This window comes from Astyanax mexicanus, chromosome 5 (genome assembly GCF_023375975.1).
Source record: "Astyanax mexicanus isolate ESR-SI-001 chromosome 5, AstMex3_surface, whole genome shotgun sequence".
In the NCBI taxonomy this organism is placed as follows: Eukaryota; Metazoa; Chordata; class Actinopteri; order Characiformes; family Acestrorhamphidae; genus Astyanax; species Astyanax mexicanus.
Window position 1 is genome coordinate 6,921,154 of NC_064412.1, and position 20,798 is coordinate 6,941,951.

The following is a 20,798-nucleotide window of genomic DNA, read 5'->3' on the forward strand; positions in this document are numbered from 1 at the left end:
AAAAGAAATATGACAAAGAACGTTTTTCATTTTCAAGTTTTACTACATCACTATAATACAGGTGCATCTCAAAAATAGAATATCATTGAAAAATTACTTTATTTCTGTAATTTAGTTCAAAATGTAAAACTCAGTTATGTATTATATAGATGTATTAAACACAGAGTGATCTATTTTAAGAGTTAATTTCTTTTATTGTTGATGCTGTTGATTATGACTTACAGCCAATGAAAGACCAAAAATCAGTGTCTCAGAAAATTAGAATATTATATAAGACCAATTGGTACTTTTGGCAGTGTGGACAGTGTGCCAAGTCCTGCTGGAAAATGAAATCAGCAGATGAAATGTCTCTCCAAACCAATTTTGTATTTCATTTGTAAATCAAGGGAGAAATCAGAGTCTGGAGGAAGAGTGGAGAGACACACAGTCCAAACTGCTCGAGGTCTAGTGTGAAGTTTCCACCAATCAGTGATGGATTGGAGAGACATGTGATCTGCTGGTGTTGATCCACTGTGTTTTATTACCAAGTCTAAAGTCAGTGCAGTTTTGTTTTCCTGCAAAATCTTACAGCACTTCATGCTTCTCTCTGCTGACAACTTAATGGAGATGCGGATTTCATTTTCCAGCAGGATTTGGCCCACACTGTCCACACTGCCAAAAGTACCAATTAATCTTTTTGTAATAATATTTTAATTTTCTGGTAAAAGCATTAGAAAAACAAGCAAACAATATAAGATTAAATTAAGAAGAAATATGATAACTCAAAATAAATGGACATCAAAACATGCAAAATAAAAATAAATAGAAGGATAAAATAAATGAAATAAAAAGTTAAACAAGGAAAACCATAAATAAAAGGATGAAATAAATAAAATAAATAAAAACCCAGAAAGAATTCAGTCATTATATTATCAAATCATTTTGATCTTTTGCATGGTGATCAATATCCAGATAATCAAAGATGACTGGACTTATAGACAATAATACAGTAAAAGATGTGACCGTAGTCATGCTGTAAACTGATGAAGCTCACTTTCCCTTTCTATAAAATCTGAATATCAAATAAAGTTCATGAATGACATGAGGAAGAACACGGTAACCTTACCTGTGCCTGCAGTTAAGCAACATGACCCAGACATTAATTCGTCTGCTCGTGATTCATTTTGCAAAGAGGGTGGGCGAACTCCAGTTCTACGGAAGAATTTGTGGCTGAGAAAAATAAAAGCTGCATTGTCTCTGTCTTCCTCGTGCACCAGCCTCGCACACACCGGAGACACATTTTAAATCGGCTGGCCAAAAATTCTGCTCTGCGTCATGCGGATCTACCGCCGGGAGCAAGTGTCTGCGTTCAAACATCACAGAAAATATCTCTACAAACTGAACTACAGTGTTATTTATGCTCTGGGTATATGAGGTATATGATGTCTGCACCAGGTGTGCAATCAGAGATTTGGTAACACTTTATTACGACACCAGTCTGTAAGTGGATTTTAAATGGATTAGGCATGATGGTATAATTTGATATTATTTTCTATGAATGTCATCTCTATAAACTCTACAAATATACTTATAACACATTATAATGCATTCATAAGGCATTTTATAAATGGTTATAAATACAGTATTTATAAAAATGTATGAGCCATCATAGCCATGTTTATTATACTTCATAAATTGTGATCATAATGCATTAATAATGCAACTTATAAACACACCCTATATAACACTCTAAATATATGTTTAATCACTCATGCATTATACTTGTCTTAAATATCATATTAGTTGTATTATATATTCACTTAATGTATAATGTTATTACCTTGGGTTCTGCTTATACCTCACTTAAAAAACATTAAAACTTCATGTGTTATGATTAAACTGGCGCTCATCAGGACTGCCCGAGTACAGGAAGAGCAAAGGTTACTCTGTTGCATATCAGAATTACCAGCCTTAGAATATATTTTGGTTTGTTTAACACTTTTAAGTTACTACATGATTAATTATGTGTTCCTTCATAGTCTGAATTACTTCAGTATTCATTTACAATGCAGGAACAAAACAAGATAAAAAATAACATTTTTTATCTTGTTTTGTTTTATCTTGTTTTTTGGATACAATCTGGGTTAGCACCCGAACATCCCTTTCAGACAGCTTCCTCTTACAGCGTCCACAGTTAATCCTGTTGGATGTGGTTAGTCCTTCTTGATGGTATGCTGACGTTACCCTGGATACCGTGGTTCTTGATGCATCACAAAGACTTGCTGTCTTGGTCACAGATGTGCCAGAAGACGTGCACCAACAATTTGTCCTCTTTTGAACTTTGGTATGTCACCCATAGTATTGTATGCATTGCAATATTTAGAGCAGAACTGTGCTCTTACTCTGCTGATTGAACCTTCACACTCTGCTCTTACTGGTGCAATGTGTAATTAATGAAGATTGGCCACCAGGCTGCTCCAATTTAGCCATTAAACCTCCCACACTAAAATGACAGGTGTTTCAGTTTCATTGTCCAACCCCTGTACATAACTCCAAATGTGTTTATCCATAGTTTTGATGCCTTCAGTGAGAATCTACAATGTAAATAGTCATGAAAATGAAGAAAACACATTGAAAAAGAGAAGGTTTGTCTATGTATCTAACTGAATCTAAATTTATAACTGGGTATCTTCATTTAACTTAGATATTATGGTTTTGTTACTCCTGGATCTGTACAGTCATATGCCAGCTCTGTGACTGAGCACAAACTAATAAAGTACAACTTGGAGCAACAGTGAACCAGGGCAGTGCCAATAAACACTCTGAAACCCCTCACAGCAGGCCATTCTTCTGCAGTAATAAACTCTCCTTAACTCTCTCTTTCTCTCTCTCTCGTTTTCTCTCTCTGGTGGTTTTGTCAGTAGTGCAGTGGGCAGTCCTTCCCCTTTAACCCATCACACGTTCATTCCTCCACCTCTCGCTGGGCACCCCAATACTGCTCCCCTTGTCCCAGGAATGTGGAAATGATTTCCCCTTTAATTTTATAACGCGGGGGGCTCCCTTTGGTTAAATTTTCACCCACGCCATAAAAAACGCAGCGGCTGTAAGAACAGCGCGGACATCTGTTTTTTCCATCGCCAAGCCTTTAATGATCAGGTAATAAAAGTTCAATTTGACAGAAATTACAACAGATGTTGCAGACCATAAACCCTGGATATAAGCGACTTCTCGGGAGTTGAGGCCGACCCTGCGTGACCACCCTTACTACACACCTCACTTTCAACTCCTTTACAAAGCTCCACTATGGAAAGTGACTTGCGAAAGCTTTCAAACTCGTGTTCAGTCAGTGCGGATTTATATCACGGCTCGTGAGCTTTAACCGCGTTGGCACAGTGGGTCATTTTAGTGAGAGTTCTCAACCTGGAAAAAGCCAATAAGCAAGTTTCTGAAAGCAGCTGATGTTTATTTAAGAATGCACCTGTAGAGTGCATTATGTTGTACATTCCCAATCAGAAATATTGGTACCACTTTAAAATAAGACTACCCTTATAAAGGGTTTATAAATGGTTTATAAATGAGCGTATTAATTATTATTGATTAGGTTGTAAATGCTTTAAAAACTATTAATAGAAAGTTACAACACATCATTTGAAAGGGCAACAAAGATCCATTGTTTGCTTAGTCATGCAACTCAACTTAATCATTTAATTTATATTAAATAGTTAAACATACTTACAAATATATTAATATGACAGGTTTATGGAACACACAAAGTAAGATCTGTATTTAGGAAGATCTGAGGTTTGACAGTATAAATGAGTGTGGAATAAAATTTACAAATTTATAGCTCACTGTTGACATTTCTATTTATGTGTTGTTATATATGTATTAACTGCTTATTATTTTTTTTAAGTATTTGCAACCTAATTATTAACCAAACATAAACTCATTAATAAACCATTCATAAACCCTTTATAAATAAATTTATTTTAAAGTGCTACCGAAATGTTTAATCTTTATTCATCGCCTAATCAATGTTAGTGTTGAAATATGTTTCGATTTTAAAGTATAAATCAATGTTTATGTTTCTTTTTAAAATACAGCTCTAGAAAAAAAGTAAGAAAGCACTTAATGATGATGTTTTTCTTTGATTTTACTAAATTGAAAACCTCCAGAATATAATCAATAGAAAAATGGATGATCACAAGCCATCAAACCAAACTGAACTGCTTGAATTTTTGCACCAGGGGCATAAAGTTATCCAAAAGCAGTGTGAAAGACTGGTGGAGGAGAACATGCCAAAATGCATGAAAACTGTCATTAAAAAAACAGGTTATTACACCAAACATTGATTTCTAGACTCTTAAAACCTTATAAATATGAACTTTTCTTAGCATTATTTGAGATCTAAAAGCTCTGCATATTTTTTGTTATTTCAGCCATTTCTCATTATCTGCAAATAAATCCTATAAATGACAATACATTTATTTGGAATTTGGGAGAAATGTTGTCTGTAGTTTATAGAATAAAACAACAACGTTAATTTTACTCAAATAAATACCTATCAATAGCAAAATCAGATAAACTGATTCAGAAACTGAAGTGATCTTTTAAATTATTCCAAAAGGGCATGGCCAACTCATCCAGGAGGTCACAAACGAATCCAGAACAGAAGAGTGGAACAATATTCCTCCACAGGGATGTGAAAGACTCGTTGCCCATTATTGGTAAGGCTCACTAAACCAAATTATTAGGCTTAGGGTGCAAACACTTTTTTCACAAAGGGCTAGGTTGGTTTGGATAGATTTTTTTTATAAATAAAATGATCATTTTTATATTTACTCAGTTTATCTTTGATAACGTCTGATACTGAAGTTTGTTTGATAATCTGAAAAATATCAGTAAAAAAGAAGCAAAAACAAAGTAAATCTGTGGGAAGGGCTCAAATACTTTTTTACACCACAGTATACAGTATGAATGATATATTGTTCAATGTGTGATTGTGATAAACAATATCATTGTCATTTTGAGACCATTTAATTGCACTGATGTATTAATAATATAATATCAGAAAATGACACCCTTTTAATAAAGATATATTATTGTTGGTGAATTTACTATTTACTAAATAATTCCATATGTTTTTCTTCATAGTTTGGATAACTTTAGAATTTAAAATCTACAGTGCAGAACATTTTAAAATAATGAAAAAACACTGAATTTAAGGTGTGTCCAATCTTTCCACTGGTACTGTATACAGTACATACATCTGGTTTCTTCAGGTGCTCAGCAGTAGTATGTTGATTTTGAGTGTTAAATAAACACAGTAACACAAGTCATAGTTAATAAGCCATAATTATCTTCACCGCCGTTTGACAGTTTAGCTCCCCATTCCCATACTTCACTATATTAATAAACAACCACACGCTGTTAAACGTTTCCAACTATGTGCTGTCGGAAGCAGCGTGATCAGGTTTGACCTGCAGGCAGGTATTCGAGACGCTGCTGTCTGATTTTCCCATGGACTCCTCTTGAATCTTGTCTCGTCAACTTGTGAACTGTTTCTTATCTGACTGGTTACTGCAGTCTCGTAGTAATAATTCACACACACACACACACACACACACACACACCCACACACACTAACTAAAACAATAGTTCCATTGATACAAATGATAATTTACCCTTTAAATGCTTGGTATGTTGGCTTACAGTTCCAGGGGATTTCCACTTATATTGTGTGTTTAAATATACTGCACCCATTGCTGCACGCATTCACTGCAGCATTGTTTCAATAAGCTTCTGCAGTGTTACAAGATTTATTTTAATCCAGTGTTGCATTAATTAATTTTTCACCAAGATCTTGCAGCAGCATTGATGATGGTAGAGTCTGACCACTGCACAAAGCAGCTCTTCTCCATCCAGCACATCCCAAAGATTCTCAATGAGGTTAAGATCTGGACTCTGTGGTGAACTCTCTCTCAATCCATGTGTGAAAATGATAAATTATGATCTCATGCTCCCTGAACCCTGAACTCTTTCACAATTCCAGCACCATCAATCCTGACATTATCATCTTGGAATATGGCCGTGCCATCAGGGAAGAAAAAATTGATACATTGATGGAATAACCTGGTCTATATTCAGTATATTCAGGTAGTCAGCTGACCTCATTCTTTCAGCACATACTGTTGCTGAACATTTATCTGAGTTCACATTACATATAGTCTTTAATTATGTTACATTCGCCTCCCAGCGCTGGGGTCCTTGGTTCAAGTCCCTATCTGGGTGGAGCTCCCAGGTTCTCCCTGTGTCTGCGTGAATTTCCACTGGGGACAAAAACATGGAGATCAGGTTAATTGGATATTCTAAATTACCCAGAGAAATTGGATACCCTAAAAAATATTGCCCTGGTGTGTAAATGTGTGTGTAACTGTGTGCCCAAATATGGATTGACACTTGATGTTGTGCTGAGTTTCTTCTAAGTGCCTGATGAGGTTCTCCAGGTGGATAGTTGTTTCTGTTTGAGAGTATGCTGTGCAAGATTGGCTGCCATTTCTTACCAGTGTGTGTAGAATGTAATTGTAAGCATTCTTGAGTGCCTTGATGGCCTTTAGTGGCAAAAAAGCAGTAGTATTGTGTTGAGCGGATATACACATTAACCACTGAACAGGCCAGGATTTTTGACAAATATCTGCCTGACCAAACACCACTAGATCTTAAGGATTAATAATATTCAAGCATTTCATAAAAAGCTCTCATGCTTGATAAGGAACATTACTGTAAGTGTAATAGAAAATGTAAAAAATGAATGTAAGTAAAATAAATGTAAGTAAATATGCTAATGTCAAAATATAATAAATACAATCATAAAAGTGTCTCTTTCCTGAACTTCACTTTCAAATCAATAATTTCCTGAATACAAATCAAACAGTTAATCTCCTCCAAACCTTTAGTTTCATTACGTTTGTCTAGTTTTTGTGTTTTTTATTTTTTAAACATGCAGAATTTAATTTAATTCATGTTTAATTCATTTAATTCATGTTATTAATCTGGAATTGTTAAGTGGAGCAGAGAGAAGTGTCCTGTAGGGGATTTTAAAAGTTTTAGAGTGTAAATAAGTTATTTTACTGTTGGAAAAAGGGGTTTTGTATCACCTACACCTGTAGCCTGTATATGGGATAAGGCATTTTAATGGATTAAATATCCATATTTAATGTTCATATTAGGAGATTTTTTTATATATATTTTTGCAGGTGCCTCACATTACTATATACAGTATATTGTCTATATCATGTGAAAATGTGTATCTGTATCTGTGTAAAACAGACATTTGACCCTCTTGTGAGGCCCCTATAGTTTTTGTGGTGATAGCATTTGATTGACATATGTTCTGGCCTGTTGAGATTAATAGGCCCCAGATGATTCGTAATAAAGCAAGGCCAGGAGCAGGCTGAGCACTTTATGATGGATAGGGGCTGTGTGTGAAAGGGTGTTGTGTTTTGTGTGTGTGGGAGGGAGAGAAAGAGAAAGAGAGAGAGAGAGAGAGAGAGAGAGTCACACTCGTTTCATTAGTCCAAACCCAGCGAAGTGAGTGTGAGAGAGTGAGAGAGACAGAAAGAGAGAGAGAGAGAGACAGAAAGAGAGAGAGACATTCACATGTTTTGTTTTTTGTTCCCACGGCAGAGAGATGTGCACCTGACCCGAGGGCTTATATACAGAGTGCTCTTTTTTTTATTTCATTCTTAAATAAGCAGCGCAGTGTACGCAGTGTGTTTCTGCTGTCTCTGTGGGCCAATGAGGCACGGCGGAGTTTCACACAGCGTGGAGTGTGTTTACTTTGATTACAGGCTCAGCATGTGCTCGCCATCACACTCTCCTGATATATCGGACTCTGGGTGCCTGTCAAAGTCAGTGCGTGTGGGAGCATGTTGAGCATGTTGGTCGTTTTTCACTTTTATTTGTTTAGAAGTCTCTGTATGAGCATGTGTGTGTGTGTGTGTGTGTGTGTGTTTGGGGGGGTTCATTTATAACAGAAATGCTCTGGCTGTGCAGAAAGAGCAATCAACATAACCTTCCAATTCAATGTCAATTTCTTTATTTCTTTATTTAATTGATTTAATGGATTTTCTGCATTGTAGATTAATATTAAAGACATGAAAACAATTAAGAGACACATATGGAATTATGTAGTAAACAGTAAAAAATGGTGATTTGGGACAGGGGAGTTGCCTGGGTATGTAAAGATCTGGGGCTCAGCCCAGTTAATTTTATATATATAAGTATCCTGATATATGATGTGTAGTTTATGAGCTGATTTAGTTGGATCAGTTGGATCAGTTGGATCCGATGGAAAACATAGCTGATTGGTTTCTCTTGAAAGGTGGAACTTTATCCTTGAACTGGCTCCGTGATTAGCATTAATACATTTTTCATTCACACACGGCCATTGGCCCATCTCCTTATTAATAACACTGCTGAGCTGAGCAAAATGATTCGGGGCTGCTAGAAAATTATTCGGGGCTAAAGCCCCGGAAGCCCAGGCCAGGCGACGCCCCTGATTTGTGATGTGCTGGAGCTTCACAGCTTGAAGAAAAAGCAGCAACTATTGTTCAGCACCTCCAGGAACTCCTTCCTTCAAGACGCTGAGAAAACTATTCCAGGTGAATCTCCCTCATGAAGATACTAAAGTATTAAAACATATTTGATTTATTTAACATTATATATATTTTTTTCATTTACAGTATAAATCCACATGTGATCCAGTATAGCTTTAATATAGTTTTCAATATTAAATGTACAATGTAAAAAAAAACGAAAAATCATAAAAAAAAATAATAAAAAAAACACATTAAATGAGAAGAGAAGATGTACCAAACTTTTGACTGGTACTATGCAGCTTTGGAAAAAAAATAAGAGACCACTTAAAAATGATGAGTTTGTTTGATTTTACCGAATCAAAAACCTTTGGAATATAATCAAGAGGAAAATGGATGATTACAAGCCATCAAACCAAACTGAACTGCTTGATTTTTTACACCAGGAGTAAAGGCATAAAGTTATCCAAAAGCAGTGTATAAAACTGGTGGAGGAGAACTTTGACAAAAAAACAGGGTTAATGTACCTTTTTTTTTTTTAGCAAATTCAGAGAAACTGATTCAGAAACTGAAGTGGTCTCTTATTTATTTATTTTTTTTTCCAGAGCTGTATGTCAGAAGACCAGACCAGACCAGAAGTGAGTCTAAATTACTATTATTGTTTGGACAATACAGTATATTGTCCCAGAAATAATCTTGATAAACAACATAATGATCATTAAAACAAAAACTTTTCATGCCACTGATATAATTATTGGCTTTACACCATTTTAAAGAGCAATACACATTTAATTAGCAAGAATATTCAGTCAATGCAACTGGAATATTAGTTAAGAAAAGGTGATTTAGGTCAAAATGTCACTAAAATCATCCACCCAGTAGAGTAACACAGGGTAGTTGTGTCCATGTCCATGACTAAAAAACTGAAAATAAAAATCTGATGTCTGTGTAGTTCAAAGTATTATAAACGTGATAAATAATCAAAGTTCTGGGTACTTTTAGTAAAGGTCAAATACAGGTCATCACAATACAAACCAAAAAGAGAATCATCATAAAGAAATGGTTTTAACTTAGGTTGTGTTTGAGTGATAATTTTATTATTAGACTTTACAAGTCATTGCTGTCCCGCACCCAAATAACATGAATAAACAACTGAAAATAAAAACTTAAAAATGGACAATTTAATATAAAGTATAATAAATGTGATAAATAATAATCAAAATGTGAAAAAAGTGAAAGTTTCAAGGCTCAACATGAATAGTATTTTGGTAATGACCCACATGTTGGGTTATACTACATGTAGGTTTGACCCTTATGTCCAGATAAGGCAAGAAAACAAATGGGTTTGTGTAAGACTGATACTTCAGTATCAGCATGCATTGTTTTCATGACAATGCGTTGTGCGTGAGTGTGTGTGTTTCTCTCTGTGCATGTTTGTGTGTGTGTTGCTAGGCCCACTCAGTAGCACCTTTGGGATGCTCTTGTGTGAGAGACACAGCGTTCTGCTCCAGGCAAAGGCGACGATGTTGTGAGTGGAATAACAGAGCTAGCTGAATAGCTCTGCTGCTGCTTTTCGGCTCATGCCTCACCTCTATAAGCTGCCTGTGTTTGGGAGGGGCTCTGAGAAAAATGGAGCTTCAATGACCTGAGGAGGTAAAGCATTGTTCAGCCAAACAATGCAGCAGCTCCTGGTATTAGCGCATCTCCATGCGAGAGCCACCAAACAACAGTCAGCAGGCCAACAAAAGCACAAGCACGCTGCTGAAACCGGAGAGAGGCTGGGAGTTTAGATTCTTCCACACCCTCTCTTACTGAAAAACAAAACTCACATTAATGGAAAAAAAACAGCACAAACTGTACGAAAAAACAAACCACAAAAATGTTGAATGGTCACAAATGAACAGAGCCACACACACTGACGTGTTTTCGTGTTATCGTCTCTGATATTCATAAAAAAAGATGCATAAAAAGGTTATTCATTGAGAAAAGAGAAAAAAAAAAAAACAAGGCCTCATTCTGTGCTTATGGCAATACAACAAAAGGGAAAATCCCCCTGGTGATCTCCAGGGACTGGTGATGATCTCCTGAGGTGGATCTCTGGTAAACATCAGGCAACCAAAGCTCAGTGTTTTTCTTTTTTAGACAGCTTTTGGAAAGTTCTGGGCACTTTTAGTAAATGTCAAATACAGGTCATCACAAATCAAATTAAAAAAGAGAAATTCATTATAAAGAAATAGTTTCATCAAAGATTTTGTGTTTGACTAATAAAGCTTTCCCTAGTGAAAAAAAGTAGATTAAAGCATATTAAGCATTATTATGCTATAGTGCACTAAAGTGTTCTTGAAGCCACATTATTAATCAGTATATTTAAAAAGTGCTAAAATGGAACAACTTTTTTGTATTTATTATACTTTAACTGTATAAAAATAGCACAAAAGTCTTACTTATTAAATTGTGCTAAGTGTACTTAACTGGACTAAAATGGAACTGTTTTAAATTTACTTAAGTAACATTTAAACATTTAAACTACTTCATGTATGTAACCCAATATTTAAATATACTTACAGTAAAATTCCAATACATTTAATGAGTATTACAACTGTATCACTTTTATACACTGGGTATATTAGAAATGTACTAAGAATTGATGTTAAATATATTTACATTCGAATACAAAAATGATTCTTTTTCCTGTCTTTTGTTAGTAGCACACTTCTAGTATAATTTTTGTCTATAAAAATATATTTTAATATATTGTATTACAATTTTTAGTGCGTCACAAATTTACTTTTTTACATTTTTAAAATAAGTAAAAGTAATTTAATTTACTTTCTAAAAAAGTTACATTACTATATTATTATCAGACATTTTTTACAAATCATTGCTGTCACATCAAAATAACATCAATTTATCTACACAATTGGCAAAAATCAAGACTTTTTGGGCCTTTTTTGTGATTTATAGCACACCAGCCATGGATTTAAGGTGTGTCGGTGTGTCCTTGGTATAGTGAGGGTGCAAAAAGTAAACCTTATGCATATTTAAACACTGCAAAGACATGTACTAATTCTCTTAATTAATCATAGGTGTGTTTTGAATACAGCGTGAAATGAACCAATCAGTGGGTTACTTGCCATTTTCTTTAAGAGCCAGGTATGTTTTGACTTTGGCATGTTAACAATATCTTAATAGTTCGCTATAAATGTACAGACATTTCCAAACATAAAAAAGTACTTTTTAAGATTTTAATAGCAGAATTTAATGTGTATGTGAAGTTTAGATGCATCAGGCTATAAGATGCCTATGATATATGACATTTCCCATAAATAAGTCTGGGTTAACAGGACATGGGGCTGACTGGCTGTATAAACACAGCGTTTACACTGAAGGGCTTCAGACCAGTGAGTATACATCACCTGGAATTGAGGTGAAGTACTGGCAGTTAAACTGATCATCACAGCAATTACTATAATTTGTTGTAAGTCAAATTATATTTCTTATTTAATACTGTTAAACATGTTATAATTAGCTGAAAAACATGTCACATTACTGTAGATGTACAAGAACGTTCTGGTTAGTTAGTTCTATAGGTTGGCCCACAAGAAAAAATCTCTCGAATATGGTTTTAGAACATTATAAAAAGAGTTCTGCTATTGAGAAACCTGTTTTAGTAGAATTGGGCCATAATACACTTTAGTTTCCATTTTAGTGCAAAAAATATGCCTTGTGCGCCTTGAAATGTGCAAACGGTTAATTTTGGGCGTAATGTGAAATAGACCAATCAGTGTGCCAGTTGTCATTCCCTTTGAGAGGCGGATGAGCTCTGACTTTGGCGCATTCATATCTTAACAGTGTGATACTTTTGCGCATTTCAGCACAGGATACTGAGCTGCTCGTTCATGCTGTGAAGATACACCAGCAGCTCATTTAAGAAAACAGTAATGTTATTTTATTCTTTATTCTGTTTATTGTTGAGGTAAAAAGTGCTGGGAGCACCTATAGGAATGGACTCTGATGATTGACTGTTGTCTAGGTTTTAATCAGTCAGTGGAGCTCCTGTGTTTTTGTTCACTGCCAAAATATATATAAACACACAAGAAATTTACCTCACTGAACACACCTCACTTCCAGACCACCACACCCATTAGTGTAGATTTATTCATAAACTCTGACACTATTTTAACAACACAGGTGAAAAGTGTGAAAGTGTTGACGGGGTGAAACTACTTTACACTTAGACGCACAGGGCTTGGACAATGAAACTGAAACAACTGTCATTTTAGTGTGGGAGATTTCATGGCTAAATTGGAGCAGCCTGGTGGCCAATCTTCATTAATTGCACATTGCACCAGTAAGAGCAGAGTGTGAAGGTTCAATTATCAGGGTAAGAGCACAGTGCTGCTCAAAATATTGCAATGAACACAATGGGTGACATACCAGAGTTTAAAAGAGGACAAATTGTTGGTGCATGTCTTGCTGGAGCATCTGTGACCAAGACAGCAAGTCTTTGTGATGCATCAAGAGCCACGGTATCCAGGGTAATGTCAGCATACCACCAAGAAGGACCAACCACATCCAACAGGATTAACTGTGGATGCTGTAAGAGGAAGCTGTCTGAAAGGGATGTTCAGGTGCTAACCCGGATTGTATCCAAAAAACATAAAACCACGGCTGATCAAATCATGTCAGAATTCAATGTGCACCTCAACTCTACTGTTTCCACCAGAACTGTCCGTCACCACAATAAATTATTGTGATCTAAAACCAGGTGTTTCAGTTTCATTTTCGGTTTTGTTGTCCAACCCCTGTAATGCAGTGATTATGGTCCTTTTTTAACCAAGAAAAGACTACATATGTGGATTGTCTATGCCTGCTTGTGCCGCCATCTTGCTGGTGATTTCTTAGAATCCTCCATTTGGAGTGTGCCATTGAAAAATCTCCATTTGGAGACCATGTAGCCCTAACACTTTACCCTAACCTCTATCCCCAAAAAATGAAAATTGGGACACCCTACCTCTAAACATTGTATGGCCAAGGCGTAAAATGAGATTGGGCCTTAATATAAAAGCTTTAAACCACATTTAAGATTCTCAACACTCTCATATCTCTACAGTATAACAAACATGATTATTTGAGGAACCATATGTGGGTTTTAATGCAACAACAGTGTAGACAATAGCCTACAAAACAATGCTCTGCATGACTCTAAATCTAACAGCAGTTCTTTGCCTATAGTAGTATACTATTACAGTATATAACAGTTTATTGGTATAAGAAGTCAGGGGTCTACTGGAACACAGGCCTATAAGGAATTTGGCCTGTAACTGTGAGGCCATGAGGGACATAACGCAACAAATCACTGTAGATATCATTATCTCTCGGGGTAATTTTCTGCATAGCTCTGCACACCGTTACGCTGTGGTTCTTCTGAAGTGATGTTAGAAGAGGATGGTCTCTTGTTTTTATGAAGATGAACCATGTCCAGTGCTTGGAGACCCTGCTGTGTCACAATGTGAACCAGATTTGACACACTGGGAGACAGAGAGAGAGAGAGAAAGAGAGAGAGAGAGAGAGAAAAAGAAAGAAAGAAAGAGAGAGGGAGGGAAAGACCAAGACCAAGACTGACTCTCTCTCTATTTTTCTCTCTCATCCTTTCTGAGGGGGTCACATAGTACAAGGGTCAGAGGTGACAAAAATATCTCGGTCACACTGGATCAGTAACAATAAGCACATTCAAAGTCTCTCAGTCTCTCTCTTTTTGCTCTTTCTCTCTCTCCTAGAACAACATGGCCTACTCTCGCCCGCTGCTGTGCGCTCGGTGTGGAGAGCGCCGCTGTTTTCTTTACACTGTCCACCGAGTCCTCAAAACACACGCTGCAAAACAAAATGGCCTCCTCTCGGTTTCATTAGCCGCGGGCTGCGGTCTGGAGGTCACCGGGGCCGAAGTCCCCTGACCGCTCCGCGCTACAAACAATTAAAAGGCTTGTTTTTTCTGGGTTGGGTTTTTGATTAAATCCGTACTGTAATTTTACAGTGCGCTGTTATGTCTGGAGCAGAAAAATGAAAATAAGCAGCTTTTATTGAGGAAATGAAGTCCACGCGGTTATACGAGGCCAGAGGTGCAGGACACTCCCTTTGCGAGGTCAAGAGACAAAGACAAGGCAGCGGATAGGGATGTTTATAGACTCATATGCATAAATGTCCAGACGGAGCTTTTGTCAGCTATATTTACCAAGTAATAAAATGGGAGCTCATTCATAAACTGTTCTTAAAATAAATGAAAAATAAGGACCTTTTTTTAAATGTCACTCAAAAACACAGCATGTTAAAAAAAGTACTTTTAAAAAGTGCATTGTGGTTCAGACTCTCTTTCAGAGACTTTTAGAGTGGCTTACAATGGTTCTCATTTATCAAGAATCTCTGAGTAAATGTACTAATCTAAGATCACCTCCCAACAGCTATGTAACTCTGTGTAACACAGTAAAATTCACTAAAATTTAACTGATCCTGGCTCAGCATTCTTACTACGAGACGTTTGATAAATGTGGGCCAATGAATGAATTAACAGATGAAGACTTGATGAGTTCTGATGTCCGTTCTGATGCCCCATGTTCACAGTAGCTCTTGTATCAGCACCATTAGCAGCACCCACAGATGCTCAGGTTACCAGCAAAAGCTGTTGTAGCCAGAAAAAAGATCATGGGACCTAACAGACACCCTGTATTTATATTATCAGGATCAGGAGCTTCCCTCACTATCTTTAATAAACTCCTGAGCACTTACTCTCCTAACACCTCTTACTAACTAACTACTTCTAACCTCATTTCCTTTCCCCCCTTATTTACTCCTCTATCCCATTATTTCCCATTGGCCTCCTTCCATTGGCCCTGTCAAAATGTTTTTGTTTTTTTTACCTTGAACTTCTATTTACTCTATGTTCATGATTATTGTAGGTCGCTTTGGACAAAAGCGTCTTCCAAACGTAATGTAATGTAATGTACTGTAATGTAAATGCGGACACCGAAGCACATTGATGACATGGCCCAAGACTATGAATAAATGAATTAATGAATAAATGAATAAATGAACGAATTAATGAAAGGGCAGGTTGTAAAGGATATGAATTATAAATTATGCTGAAAACAAGATTTTACATCTTACAGCTTGCAGTTTGGAGCCATGCCATTTCCAACAAGCATTTAAAAGAACTGCTTAATTGAGTGATTTCTGAGAGTAACAATCTGGTGATTTAGGAACCAAATTAGTTCTTTCGCCTTATTTTATTTGAATGTAGGCTGAGTAACAGAGCCAGAGTTTAAAGGTTAAACACAGTGCAGATTTTGATGTGCTCGAGGCTCTGCAGCTACATCCTGGCTTCCTCCTCTTTATTGATGTCTGTGGAGACAGTGGCGCGTCCTTGAGTGATTTTTTATCAATATCCAGGCTGAAGTACATATGCTGTTATAGATTTAGGCGCTGGGGTTCACTGGGAGAGCAGAGGGAACATGCTGGGGTCATTTGCTTAATGTGTTGGTATTGATCTGCGGCTGGGGGAGGAGCTGGCCTCAGACCGTAGAGAGGTAGTGAGACAGAGCAGGTAGGACACCTGTTTACTGAGAAGCAGGAATTGTGCCTCAGGTGATTTTGGAACGAATGAGAGAGAGAGAGGGAGGAGAGAGAGGGAGGGAGAGAGAGAGATTCCTAATACAATTTTCTTTTCTTATTGGAAACAGAGAGGAGGGTAGGGCAGGTAATTGCGGCTTGAGCTTTTTGTAGCCTCAGGTGACGAGAGAAGGAGGAGAAGGTGTGAGAAAAAACATAAAGAGACTCTCAGTGTGTTCCTTTTCTCTTCCTATTCGCCAACTGGCTTCAGGCCCTGCATTTCTCCAGCCTCTCTCTCTCTCTTTCTGTCTCTCTCTCTCTCTCTCTCTCTTGCTCTCATTCTTTGGTATTGTGCTGTCACTCAAAGCTATGTGAAATCTCCGCCCACTGCACAGAGACGTTTTAAACTCATGAGAACCTGTACACTCTCCAGTACTTCCCCCACCCTCTCTTTCCCTTTCTCTATCATTCTTTTTAGATAGATAGATAGATAGATAGATAGATAGATGTGTTATAACTGATTATTAATGATTTTTAAGGCATTTACAACCTAATTAGTAATCATTAATAAACTAATTGTAAACCATTTATAAACCCTTTATAAAGGGAGTCTTATTTTAAAGTACCATATATATATATATATATATATATATATATATATATATATATATATATATATATATATATTTTTTTTTTTTTTTTTACCAGGGTATTTATAAGTAACATATAGAGTTCTGTGAAGTGAATATTTGCATATGTGAATACCCAATCATGGGTAAATGTACTTGAATGTAAGTGAGGTTGGGGAGGTGTTAGTGTAAAGAATTAAGTGGTTAAATAATGTCCATGTAGTGTGACTGGGTTAAAATCAGTCAGCAGCAGCATGCTGTCCTCGATGGGAGGAGTTTTTCGATCTCTCTCTAGATCACCTACAGTGTATTGCCCTGTAAAACAGTTCCTCCATTCCTCTGCTTCTCCTCTCGGTCGTTGCTGTGATGTCCTGTGATTTGTGGAGTTTATGGGCTGGCTGATGTGCAGCAGCTGGATGTCATATGTACGCTTTCTGTACTGAGCAAATTGTTAGCAGCGCTCGCTTGTAAATACAGTATTTTGATTATAGTTTGAGGATCAGTGCCTCTAACTACTGTACAGGAATTATCGTACAGTAGTATATTAACCCTAGAACACTAAGGTTTAAATTAGTAACACCATTGCTAACATTAGGTAGACACTGTATGACAAGTTTTGGAACCATTTTTTAATTTTACAACACACAACATCACATAAAATAAAAAAGATACAATGGATGACACTATAAAAAAGCAGCAGAAAAAGGATTGAAAAATCAGGTAATTCTTAACAGGTAATATTTTAACAAAAAAAAAAATAAAAATAATGCTGCTGGGAAATTGGTCTTTGGTCCACTTATTCCTGAGTCATGTGAGCACCTGATTTAAATACACAAACACCAGGTAACATCAGGTAAATTACACCCATAAAATATCTAACTCTCTATTACTAACATTGGGTGAAAATCACAAATAGAATCAACCATAACATTAATGACATTAATGATCATCGCCCTGAAGCTCCCCAAACTCCCATACAACTCAGACAGCAGCAACACAATAAAAAAAATCACATGAAAAATCACATTGTGTGGGTAAAAATCACCCGATGTTAGCGTTCTAGGGTTAATATAATGTGCCCTTGTGCCCTTTTTTATTTTAAATTTTATACAAATGCTGTGTAACAATACATTTCCCAAGATTTACTTTGATTAAACACATTATTACAGATATAAAGGAATAGAGTAACCTTCACTTTACAGTATATAATGTTCTCTACATTGTATATAGCTTTTCTCTCCCGACATTGTGAAATACATGTACTGCTTTTAGCCAATGCTCCCAACTTACAGGCTTACGATGCTAGTGATTGAGGTATAGCATTACCCATAACTAATGCAAAAAAAAAAACACAACTTTTACATCATATAATATTCTAGTTTTCATTGGCTGTAAGCCATAAACATTTTTTGAGATGCCCAAGTATATACATAAAGCTCTGGGAAAAAATTAAGAGACCACTTCAAGTCAAGAGAGCCAAGAGGCTTTTATTGTCATTATAGCAACTATAACACTACAATAAATACAATAAATACACAAGACGAGACAATTTAAAAGACAGGACAGGACAGTGCAGTACTGATACGGTATAATAATGTGTTTAGTGAGGATAAGGTGCAGAGATGTGTAACATACTGTAACATATAGAACTTATATAATCACAGCAGTTACTGAGGTAGAGAGTTTATAGTTTTTTTAGGAGTAGAAGCAAATATTGCTGATAGGAATAGAGACATTTCAGTCTCTGTGTGCAGTTTGTGTGTGTGTGTGTGTGTGTGTGTGTGTGTGTGTGTGTGTGTTTGTGGGTGAAGTACAGTCTTCAGTCTTCAGTTTCTGAATCAGTTTCTCTGTTTTTGCTATTTATAGGTATAGGATATTACATATAGAATATGTTTAAGTAAAATTAACATTATTTGCAGACAATGAGAAATGGCTGAAATAACAAAAAAGATGCAGAGCCTCAAATAATGCAAAGAATATTCATAAAGTTTAAAAAGTTCAGAAATCAATATTTGGTGGAATAACCCTGTTTTTTTTTTTCAAAGTTTTCATGCATCTTGTCATGTTCTCCTCCACCAGTCTTACACACTGCTTTTGGATAATTTTTTTTTATTTATATGCACTGTATATCCAGTTCAAACAAAGTTATAATGTATCACAACAGTGTGCCATATGCATATCTGCCATATAATATAACATACACCACATTTAAATCTAAGCTTCTGTCCTGTGTTTTTTTGTTTTATGGCCTCTCTCTCTTTGACCTTTTCTGGTGTATGAAGCTGAGTACAGAGGGAGTGAGAGTTTACCTGCTGTGTGTGAGTGTGTGTTGAGTGTGTGTTGAGTGTGTTTATAGGCCTGTCTGTGGGGGAGAGGAGCAGACAGTGGAACTCTACTAAAACCACACATAATCAGAACAAGGCTGAGAGGGTTATTACCCAGCGTAACCCCAAAGCAAGACGGCTTATTTTACTGTAGGTTTGATTCCTTTATGCTAGCATTCGTCATCCTGAGGGGTTTTTTTTTAAACGGGAAAATTATTTTGTTCTCCACATGTTTCATGTCTTCATGTGTCTGTGGGTTTCCACTTAAATCCTTATGAAAAGATCATAAAGAAACTGAACATCCAGAACAGCTTGTTTTTGTATGTGGAGTTTAAAGTGTAGGTCAGTTTGTGTTCGTCTGCTTTGTGTCATATACAGTAGATGTGGAGTATGTAAGCTTATGGGACACTACTGATCAAATTACTGCAAAATAATGTTAATAAATAGTAAAAAATAAATAAATAAATAAATAAATAAATAAATAATAATTAACTTTATTTATATAGCACCTTTCCACTTAAAGTGTTGTACTTACAAACAGGAAACTGGTCAAATTTAGAAAGAAAATAAATGAAACAAGTGAATTAAAACTATTTAAGATTATTAAGTTAAATGTATTAATTTACCATTTAGACAAGAAAGAAAAAAACTTTTATTTTTACATTGCATTACATTTAGTGGATGCTTTTATCCAAAGTGACTTGCAAATTAGGATGAGCAATAAGTGAAATAAATGTATTGGAATAAATAGCAAAGAAAAAATAATTCTTAAAATTAAAGTTGAATTTTGTTTATCTTCCAAAAAACATTTTTCCCACCCTTATTATAATTTTTCTTCAGACAAGATAAATGGAAGATAACACTTCCTATGAACCCTGTATTCATAATGCATTATAAATGCATTCATAATGCCTTATATGACATGCATTATACCTTATACATTATAATGCCTGTAATAAGCCTGTATAATAACTCATAAGTTTAGTACTTACAGCGACATTCATAACACATTATAAACTACAAGTATAGAGGTTTATAAAGGAAGGGCTTACAATGCCTTATAATATCTGTTCTTTCTTAAGAACATTGTAGTACAGTGTAGTGTTGTAATGCACTATAACACAGATTTGGTATACTTTGGTACAACACTACATTGTATAATGTTCTTATGAACAGATATTAAAAGGCATTAAAAACCCTTTCTTTATAAACCCTTATACTTGTAGTTTATAATGTGTTATGAATTACGTATTAAGTACTTATGAGTTATTATACAGCCTTATTACAGTCATTACAGTTATTACAGTCATAAATTCATTCAAAAGGCATTATGAATACAAGGTTCATAGGAAGTGTAACCATATATTTTCTTTGATAAAAAAAGTTAAGCTCAAACTGTCAGTATTGCAAGACTATGTTTGTACTTATGTGTATGTACTGTATATGTGTGTGTGTGTGTGTGTGTGTGTGTGTGTGTGTGTGTGTGTGTGTGTGTGTGTGTGTGCTCGCGCATTTGGGGGGTTGCACTGGGAATCTAACATCCATTCCTCACCACCAGATGGACTCTATCCATTATTAATAATTCCCTAAAGTCAGCAGGAATCTGATACCTTATCAATAATTCACACGTGGGTGATCAGTGCCGTATTACTGTAGTAGCTGAGTTA